Genomic DNA, 9,647 nt, shown 5'->3' with positions numbered 1-9,647 from the left:
TGCCTGCCGTATGAACTCCAGCCCAATTTTATTCTTCTGTAAATTTCCTTCTCATGACCAGGGTCCCATGTGAATAATTGACCTAGATAAACGCAATCCTTTACGGGCTCTAGAGGCTGGCTGGCGATTCTGAATTCTTGTTCCCTTGCCAGGCTATTGAACATTATCTTTGTCTTCTGCATGCATATTCATCTTCAACCTCACTCTTATACTTTCTCGGTCAAGTTCGTTAATCATTTGTTGTAATTCGTCCCCATTGTTGCTGAATAGGACAATGTCATCTGCAAACCGAATGTTGCTGAGATATTCGCAGTTGATCCTCACTCCTAAGCCTTCCTAGTCTAAGAGCTTGAATATTTTCTTCTAAGCACGCAGTGAATAGCATTGGAGAGATTGTGTCTCCTTGTCTGACCACTTTCTTGATAGTGTTGTGTTGGCGGTCCTTCGGGACAAAGGAGGCCTCATCGACAGACGTGAACATATCAAGTGCTCTTCACGCTTGTCGTTTCTCGCGGCCGGGAAGTGTCACCGTCAGTAACCTGGGAGTGATGGTTGTCCCCAGATTGCAATGGGTCATCGGCCTCGTGCGTAGCTAAAACAGCAACGTCGCTCATGTTGTGTTTCGTGAAGCACCAGCGCCCGCCCGAACTACGACGAGGCCCGGCGCCGACTGTGACGCGCCAACCTGGAGCCCCCTTCCGAGACAACAGCCACCACCCTCCCTGGAAATGGTGGCTTCCGCGAACTGACCGCCATGGAGAGGTGGCTAATTCTTGCAAGGAGCCAGCGTCAAGCATTCCCGTGGGAATGACATCAACGTTTGGTTCCTAAGGTGTCAACCGTTGCCTGTGTGCGGAGGCGATCAGGCAAGATTGGAGGCGGAGCCCGGTGGGAAACGATGCCACATTATGGGCGGGAGATTACAAACTGATCGAAGATTGTGATTGGCCTAAAAGAACTAAAGTGCGTTTCCTCGTCGAGTGAAAGAGGGAAACGAAAGGGATAAAACAGCGGTCCCGAGTGTTGTGAGGGACGCTCGACCATGTGGACGCTCGGAGATGTAAACGCTGGAACATGCAAAGATGTTAGCATGTAGACGGCTCCAATATAACGGAGCCCAATTAATTGTAGGAGTCATGAGGGAGGTAGTGGCCGAATACTGCACCGTGGAGGCCAATTCATGTTCTGGTGAGGGAGTGACTTGTTGAAGGTTAGTGGGCCTTCCTAATTTGGTTGCACCTAGCTGGACTAGTATAGCCCTACTATAGCTCTCGGCATTATATTTTTGTCAGTGTCAGGCGCCACTTCATGCCTGAAAATGTAATGGACTGGAGGAGGATTCGAACTTACGACCTTCAGATTAGAGGCCCAGTGTTCTACCTCTGCTCCACGCCACCGTCTGTGTAGCCCATTACAATAACAGCGCAGCCAGGTCCGCGTACTTGTTTGTACTCATTAAGCCGCTGCCAAAGAACATGCTGGCAGGTCATCACGACGACAGACGAAAAGCAAGAGCTCAAGCCCTGCACAAAACCCACGGGTCTAACTCCGAAGCAACATACGCCGATGCTGCTCAATATTCCTTGCTAAATAACACATACGCAATCAGCGTAATTACCCTTTCCGAGATAAACAACAACAACAACGACACCAACCAATCTGCGCCCGAGCAACATCAATAAGGACGGCTGGTTCTGTCCGTGCCCTCAAATCGGCGGAGGCAGAAGAGGACGGCCATTGGCCTCGCTGCAGCGGCCGGATTTACCACCATAATCAGCGAATTAAAGACCGCCATATCCAACTTTGCAGGTGGAATTGTGACGGAAGCTGAGGAGTGTCGCCCTTGTTTACGTGGAGTCTCGAGTGGAGTCTCGCGCGTAGCCAACCAGACGCATTTCTGGTTAACATCCCTGCCTTCTCTCTCTCTCCTCCTCCTCCTCCTCGCGACGTGTGGTGGTTCCGCGCGTTTCATGGCTGACACGCTGCAGGCGTCTAGCAAAGTAGGCAATTAAATAGGGTTACTGCGCGGATTCTTGCATGCGCTCGGTTTCAGCGGGCGATATTCCTTTGCGCAGCGATGACACAGTTGAAGAACTGGAAGCTGGGTGAGTTCGTAGGTGGTCTCCCTGTTCATGTTCATACTTCGGCTTACACGTGAAACAAACACACCGACGAAGAAAAGGATTTAACCAATCGATCAATCAATCAATTCAATTTTATTGATAAGTAAATTAGTACAGAAACAGTTGTATACAAGAAGGGGTGCCAAAGTAAAAACTGCAGGCGGAACGAGACGAAACGAGCGCAAAAATAGACGTTTTGCACTCGTGTCCTTTCCTTCGTCCGTGTGTTTCACGCTAACTGAAAATACGAATATGACCGTACAGCTGGCTGGTGTGGATAAAGCCTGCCCTGTGTAAGGATAATGGAAGCTGAAGATTGGGAAAGAGAAGGCCTGACCTCCCTCCGTTTCGACCGGGTAGGCTGAAGCCCATCCTGCCCCGCCGCTTCCGAGGCCAGCTAAGAAGATAGAATAAAGGATAACTATTTACATGTCTTCAACAGAGCGACAAGGCAAAAAACAAACATATCAATTATTTGCTTGTAGAGTTTGCTTGTGAGCTTCCTCGAGAGAGTTTGCCACCCTGGCCCGGGCACACCGGCACTGTTAGGTCAAAGGGGTCGAAAGGTAAAAAAAAAAAAAAAAAAAAAAACTGAAGAGAAAAAGATAATTAGAAGAAGGAAACTAACGAAAAGGAAAGACTGATTCAAGTTTTAATATTTCTTAAAATTTATATTAAACACACCCGCTGCGGCATCTCAGTTAGCACGTGGTCGCGGGATCGACTCCGGCCGCGGCAGACGCATGCCGAAGGGAAGGAATGCAAATGCGCTCGTGTACCGCACATTGGGTGCACGTTAAGAAAACCCAGATGGTCAAAATTGATCAGGAGTTATCCAATATACGACGTGCCTCATAATCAGATCGTGGTTTTGGCCTGTAATGCGCCAAAAATTAGTTAACTAATTATTTTAGAAACATTGCGCTGCGCATTACAGGGGAACCATATACGGTAGAAGGGGATCGAAGTTGTTGCTGAGTTAGTTCGTTCAATGTGCTGAAGGATATAGATGGGATATGGCAACATATATGCGCAAGGACAAGAAATGTAATAGACATTCAGCGGAAGGAGCAAAATTGCCACAAAACTGGTCGGAGCAAAGCGTTTCGTTAAACAATGGTGAAAGTCAATTTTCAATAATAAAAAAAAACGAAATAAAAAAAATTGCCGTGACCAGGATTCGAACCTGGGTTATTGCGGCCACAACGCAAGGTACTAACCACTATACGATCACGGCTGTCTCCACGGACGGGTGGTGGGGAGACATAGGGAGTAGCCAGCAGAATGACAAAGCTGTTTCTTTTTCACTTTTTTTTTCTTCTTTTTTTTTTAAGCTTGTAGCAAGGAACCTTTATGGGAACGGCTCAGCGCCTCAAGAAGCAACATTGAAGGTTACAGATTTATATATTTTTTTTCAAAAGATTACATAAAATATGTCACACAGTTGAAGCATACCGTAGAGAGAAAGAAAGATGCAGAAGTTGTAGCCGTGGGTTGTTTCATAGACATCGACAAACGAAGAAACCATTAATCAGCAGGAGCAGAAAAACAGTCACGAGACTGGTTGTAGCAAGGCGCGGAACACACAAAATAAAAAAATAAACGGGAAAAAATATGCCGTGACCAGGATTCGAACCTGGGTTATTGCGGCCACAACGCAAGGTACTAACCACTATACGATCACGGCTGTCTCCAGGGACAGACAGTATGGAGACATAGGGTGTTGACAACAGAATGACCAAACTGTTTTTTTTTTTTTTAGAGCGCAGTTTTTTTTTTTTTTAAGCTTGCTCGTAAAGATTGTTGGAGGTCAAATGCGGCCGCAAAACCAGTCCTGCGCTCAAAGGACAGGAATGGGCAGAAACGCGGCAACAGTACTGGTGGCGCCATCTTGTGAAGTCGACGTCAAGTAGCGCACGTAGAACTAAACAGTCAAACCTCGTAACCACTGACGGATCTAGGGGGGAGGGGGGAGTGCAGAATGCTGGCACTTTAACACTCACAGCACTATATAAGCACGCAGTAAGCTTCCTTTCCCCTTTTTGTCTGCATATTTTGATAAGGGCGCCCTCATGGAGGCTCCCGTGGATCCGCCCCTGGTTGAAACCAAGCAGATTATAACGAACTAATGGATATAACGAAGTAATCGTAATTCCCTTTGAAATTCCCCATATGTGGCCACGCATCACATATATGGCCTTTAGAGTTTACGACGTCGCGGCAATATCGTTTGAGCGAAGTGAAAATTACCTGTAAATCGATATAACGAACTTTTTTTGTCTGTTTTCTTTCTTCCTTGCAGAATGAAGTCTTAAGTGATAATTTCGCAGCAGAAAAGCATCACGGACTTCTTTGTTGTGAAGTTCTTTTTCTGCGAACATGGCGCTGCCCGCGCTGCTGCTGATACACTGCCGTCGATGTCTGCACTGTTCCGGTATTCCGTAAACTATATTCTCTCTCCATCTTTTCGTCCGTGGCCTAACGGCTGGATCATCTGACTTTAGCGCTGAGGGACCCTGGCTCTAATCTCATCACTGGACACATCTTGGTGCAGAGGTCGATCCCAAATGCGGGGCAGGGCCTGCCTTGCCGAACGCAAGAATACAAGTGCCTGATAAGAGGCAAACATAAAAGTATCGCATTAAAAAGCTGCGACTCCTGCGATCAGTGCGTTTTGAAGAAGCACTTCACAACGCGTTTAGGTGATCTAGAACGTGTGCACCACGTGTTGACGCCACTCTACGACGTGTAGATTGAGACATGCTTATTCACTGACATCCCCCCCTGACGATTTATTCAAACATTGTTAATCAGACTAGGAATGCCACTAAAGGAAAAAAACCCTTTTCACCGAAACGCCATGCTCCGCAAACCATCGCTATACGACGTGACGCAGAGGCGGCGCCAGCGGCGGGCACGGGGCGCTTGAATTCTCGCCTGCCCCCCCCCCCCCCCCCCCCCAAGAGCGCCGAAAAGTTGATTCAATATATATAAGGTAGGCGGTATGAGACAAAATGTCACTTTTGATGTCTTACAGCTTGGAGGCAGATGCATGAGAGCAGCGCTTCTCACAAAGGACGACCTTGTTTAGGCATAACAATTTATTATACAAAATTTCTGATCACAATTAAGTAATTGCCCTCTCGCTTGTGATAGAATAGGCGATTGAAATACAGTGCGAACTGCCGCAATAAGATAAAGATTGTTCCGACGGTTCTAAATAGATTTAAAAATAGGCTACCCTTCTTCGTTGTTCGGTCTGCTTGCGTGAACCGGCAAGTTCGTGCCTCGGATGCAATACGCTCTTTTACAGGCGCCTTCCGCTCACAGCTCTCTTCGGCAGCTGAGAATAAGCTTCGCCCTGCTGAGGTCGCATAACCGCGAGTGCTGTGCAACCGAAGGCAGCGCACGTATACCACGCGGGATACATGTGTCGTCTTTATGCGGCGCATAAGCGGCAGAACACAAGCACAGCAAACAGTGTCGGCTCGAAACCATAGATGTGCACATATGGAGACAGTTTCAATACCTCTTTTTTATGCGAACTCCGCTGTGCTACTTGACCATGCGGAGATCCCAGTCACATCGCTAAAGTGCATAAACTAGCGTTCCACGAACTGCACAAGCTATAGGTGTTTTCGCCGTGACGATACCGTAATCGTCATCATCTTGCGAGCGCACGTTTTGGTGCCTTCGAAGATTGAAGACTTTATCTCCGCAGCAAGATGACGAATAACCGTCAGAGCGACCTAGCTGGGCTTGCGGTCGAACTATCTCTTGCCATAAGATATATATTCAGCGTGTTCTCGACATATGTTTGATGCTGCGCACAGTAATCGACGTATACGTACGTCTGCACTAATATGCCGGTATAATGATACCCCATCGTATCTCTGCGGCGCTTTCACGGGAAAATTGTGCAGGCACGGGCGTAGGACCCAAACATATACCGATATCAGAACACCCGCTTCACCATCGAATAAGCTATGTTTGTCTATGTTTGTCTCGGCTATGTTTTGTCTTTTACTGTCACAGCGCAGGCACTACGTGGTTGTGCCGATGCCGAAACCTTCGAGCACTTCATCTGTCCCCATCATCGCTATGAAAGACACTCCATAGGGTGCTGTCCGAGGCGACGTCTGCGCCATAGCTAGTGTAGTGAACAGTGCTAATATTTGCGTTTGTGAAACCATGCTGTAGTGTCAAAATTTTTGCAATTCTCTACTCTCTTCTATTTGCTTTTCTTATTTCCCGTAGATCTCCTTGTTATTATTTTCTTATTTCCAGCGTTTGGAATCACGAGCCGGCGCCACAAGGGTGTTAAATTTTTTTCTTGTAATATAGCGCGTCTTTACCAAAGTTGGAATTGATATATGCACATTGGCAGTCGGCTAGTGCCATCAGCGCCTTCACAGAGGGAGTGGCAGTATGGGAACGGAAACAGTGGTGTTCTCTCTCCTGCTGTGAAATTACTGTTTTGAAGCTATATTGTGATCTAGATAACTGATGTTATTTTGTTGCTGCTGGGTACCTGTTTTTTTTTTTTTTTTCATTACTTATTACTGTTTTTTATGTGTGTGCTGTACGATTGTATTATACAAATTTTCATTTTCTTAGCAAGAGCACTGCTGTGTAAATGTGCTAATTTTTAATTTATATCCTACTGCGTTGCTGGAATAGCTTATTAAGACTGATGTATTCAGAACGGCCTTCAGTCCATTCAAGCTGTTGTTAAATGATTAAATTTAGACATCGAGCAATTTGTATCCGCATCGCAACCCTGTTGTGCTCTCGGACGAGTGTGTCGAACATACCTAAATAAATTTTCGCTTCTTTTTTTTTTTTTTTTTTCACCTGGGCCGGTATTTTGTAGCGATGCCTTTAATGTCATAATGCCTTTTCGCGCTTATCGCGCTTTGTCAGTGGTCAGAGCGACGGTCCGCTCGCGTTATCAACGTTGATATCGTGAGTGAGCGGACCGTCGCTCTGACCAACGTTTGCTCTGACCACTGACAAAGCGCGATAAGCTTGAAAAGGCATTATTACTTTAAAGGCATTGCTACAAAATAGCGGCCCTGCTTTTATTCTTAAATGACGCAAAGAAAGCACGCCGAATAACTACAAAGTTCAGATAGTTCAATTAAAAAAAATATAAGAAAATAAACACGTTCAGAATATAGTGGGAGAAATTGCAATGCACATCGAAGCGTTGGGCTGAGCAATGATTGACATCTTTTGAACATGCGCAGCCTGGATATTTACTACGTTGCACTTATCTAAACACCGTGTATGTTTATTGGAGTCTTGAGTGACTGAACGAAGCGTAGGTGCCACGTAACAAGATTTATCTCGGACTTCCGATTGATTGATTGGAACATTTATAAAATAAGAGGAAAGTGGAAGGGAGTTAAACATAGTCAAAGCACAACGCGTAAGTCCCCCCCCCCCCCCCCCCCAATAAAGAAATCATGGCGCCGCCCCTGTTCAATCGCCTATAATTGATGGACTACTTCGATATTTTTTTTTGCAGTCGGTTCAGGCAGATGATCAAGTTACGTGAAACACCTGGTATGCAAGTCAATATAGTTAACGCAAATAGGCTTTCAAAATTTTAGTTAGTCTAGCTGCTGTTTTAGCCTTATATTAGCATGTCGTGGGCATGATGGTTCTTTAATTCAGGCGAATGTGCAGTCATCGTTGCATGTATACTTCTAGCAGACTCAGAAACACATATCACATTTGAGTCAGGGATTACTAAGTGAATTCACAGACTCTCACTAACTCAGATTTACTGTGACGTACCCCTCAGTCCTCATGTCCACTACAGCCCGACTCACTCAAGCTCGGATTCACCGTGACTCTTTCCATTTATTCTGACTACCTACGCTCCCAGCGCGAGCTTCTACTCGGTCGATATATGACGTTTTAAAACTCCGCTGAACTTCTCGTGCTGTGGTGTGTTTGGCTGTGCAGTAAAACTAACATATGCCAAGTAGAATGTTTTGGATTATACTTTTCTGAAGTTGCTTTATAAGATAGGATAAACGTTTAGGAACTGCGTTGAACTACGACAAGAGGCACTGAGCCTTCGTACAGCTTGAGCGTTAGCAGCGGCCCCTCGATAAGGCTCGCAATCATGTCGGTGTTTAATAAAGGTACATATATAAAATAAACGTGCAACTAGCAATAATAAACAATAGTAAAAATAAAAACAAAAAAAAATGGGGGAAAAAAAAAATCAGCCGCCCCCGGGAGGGCTCGAACCTCCAACCTTTCGGTTAACAGCCGAACGCGCTAGCCGATTGCGCCACGGAGGCTGGCACGAATGTGAAGCTCTAAAGGGCTGCGTCTATTGTGGTCTGTGCTCTGACGTTCAACGTGCGCTTATACACAGTTTGCAAAGTTCTTATGCTGTAACTCTGTTTTTTGCATTTGAAACATTAATAACTACAATTTTAACATAAAAGGTTGATGCGCGCACTGCATACAGCTCTTCCATTCTAATTTATTTGGAAATTACTGCGATTATAAGCAATAAATTTGCAATAAGTGTTTCAACCAACGTGTACTTGTGACATGGCCACTATAAGTTGGGTAGGATCGTCGCACTGCTTGAAGTTAAGATCGTGCTTCATAGGATCATTTCTATAGTACGATTGTCGAGACGCATCCGCGATCTCGGAACACACTCGACCACGATGACGAGTCGAGGGTCTCCGCCTGAGCGCGAAGCCGGCTTGGATATCCGGGTTTCGACCCGGGTTCCAGCCATTGATGACCGTTCCTCCGGCCTTAATTGGCCGGTGGGAGGGCGGAGATCCAGTCTGAGTGGCCGGGTGAAATATTTTAAACAAATCGAAATATCAGAACTCGCTCTTCGACTTAAAGCTTGATTAAGCTGTATTGCAACTTAATAGGTTTACGGTTGATGGGACCCAACGCCAGCCGCCGCAGCAACATCCCGGCCGCATTTTCATGTGGGCGAAATGCAAATACGCCCTTGCATTGGGCACACGTTAAGAACCCCTGGTTGTTTAACGGGAGCTTCCGGCACTATGGCATGTTTCTGGCACGTAAAAGCATACCATTTCAATTTAACTTTCGTTACCCCTATAAATGTGCTCATTGTCGGTGTTTTTATTTTTTAGCGTTTTATTTCAAGACGTATACTAGTCGCAACGTATACCGCGATAAGAATTACAGCCTGGTCACTGGTGTTTTGAATGGATGTAAAACAGTAATAACTGCAGATATTTTTTGAGAATTCTATGTGAAATGTAAGAAGCACCTCATGTAACACGAAAGCAATATTTAGCTATTTTTAGTATAATGAGAGTAAAAAAAAAAGTTAAATATACGAAATATGCACCCGGCTCTAGTTCCCAGCTTTTGTAAGTCAAATGAAGGGGGGGGGGGGGGGGGGGAATTTATCTATAGTGATGACGCCCATGCTATGCGGAAAAGCAGTAGTTACACTAATGGGTAGGTTTCTATATTACTCAAGAGCATTTGCTTTATTCACTG

General features: G+C 45.6%; 4 non-coding genes across 4 annotated transcripts; 1 reads left to right on the top strand and 3 right to left on the bottom strand.

Annotated features, from left to right (window-relative positions):
* Positions 1 to 3,288: 3,288 nt before the first annotated feature.
* Positions 3,289 to 3,360, bottom strand: Trnah-gug (transfer RNA histidin (anticodon GUG)). The gene has a single exon. It is a non-coding gene; the product is annotated as a tRNA-His (tRNA).
* A 378-nt stretch (positions 3,361 to 3,738) lies between these two features.
* Positions 3,739 to 3,810, bottom strand: Trnah-gug (transfer RNA histidin (anticodon GUG)). Its single transcript has one exon. It is a non-coding gene; the product is annotated as a tRNA-His (tRNA).
* A 4,556-nt stretch (positions 3,811 to 8,366) lies between these two features.
* Positions 8,367 to 8,440, bottom strand: Trnan-guu (transfer RNA asparagine (anticodon GUU)). The gene has a single exon. It is a non-coding gene; the product is annotated as a tRNA-Asn (tRNA).
* A 303-nt stretch (positions 8,441 to 8,743) lies between these two features.
* On the top strand, positions 8,744 to 8,956 carry LOC119465414 (small nucleolar RNA U3). Its single transcript, XR_005194853.1, has one exon. It is a non-coding gene; the product is annotated as a small nucleolar RNA U3 (small nucleolar RNA).
* The last annotated feature ends 691 nt before the right edge of the window (positions 8,957 to 9,647 follow it).

This window comes from Dermacentor silvarum, chromosome 9, assembly GCF_013339745.2.
Source record: "Dermacentor silvarum isolate Dsil-2018 chromosome 9, BIME_Dsil_1.4, whole genome shotgun sequence".
NCBI lineage: Eukaryota > Metazoa > Arthropoda > Arachnida > Ixodida > Ixodidae > Dermacentor > Dermacentor silvarum.
The sequence above is the reverse complement of the archived record's forward strand: the minus strand, read 5'-3'. Positions and strand labels throughout refer to the sequence as shown.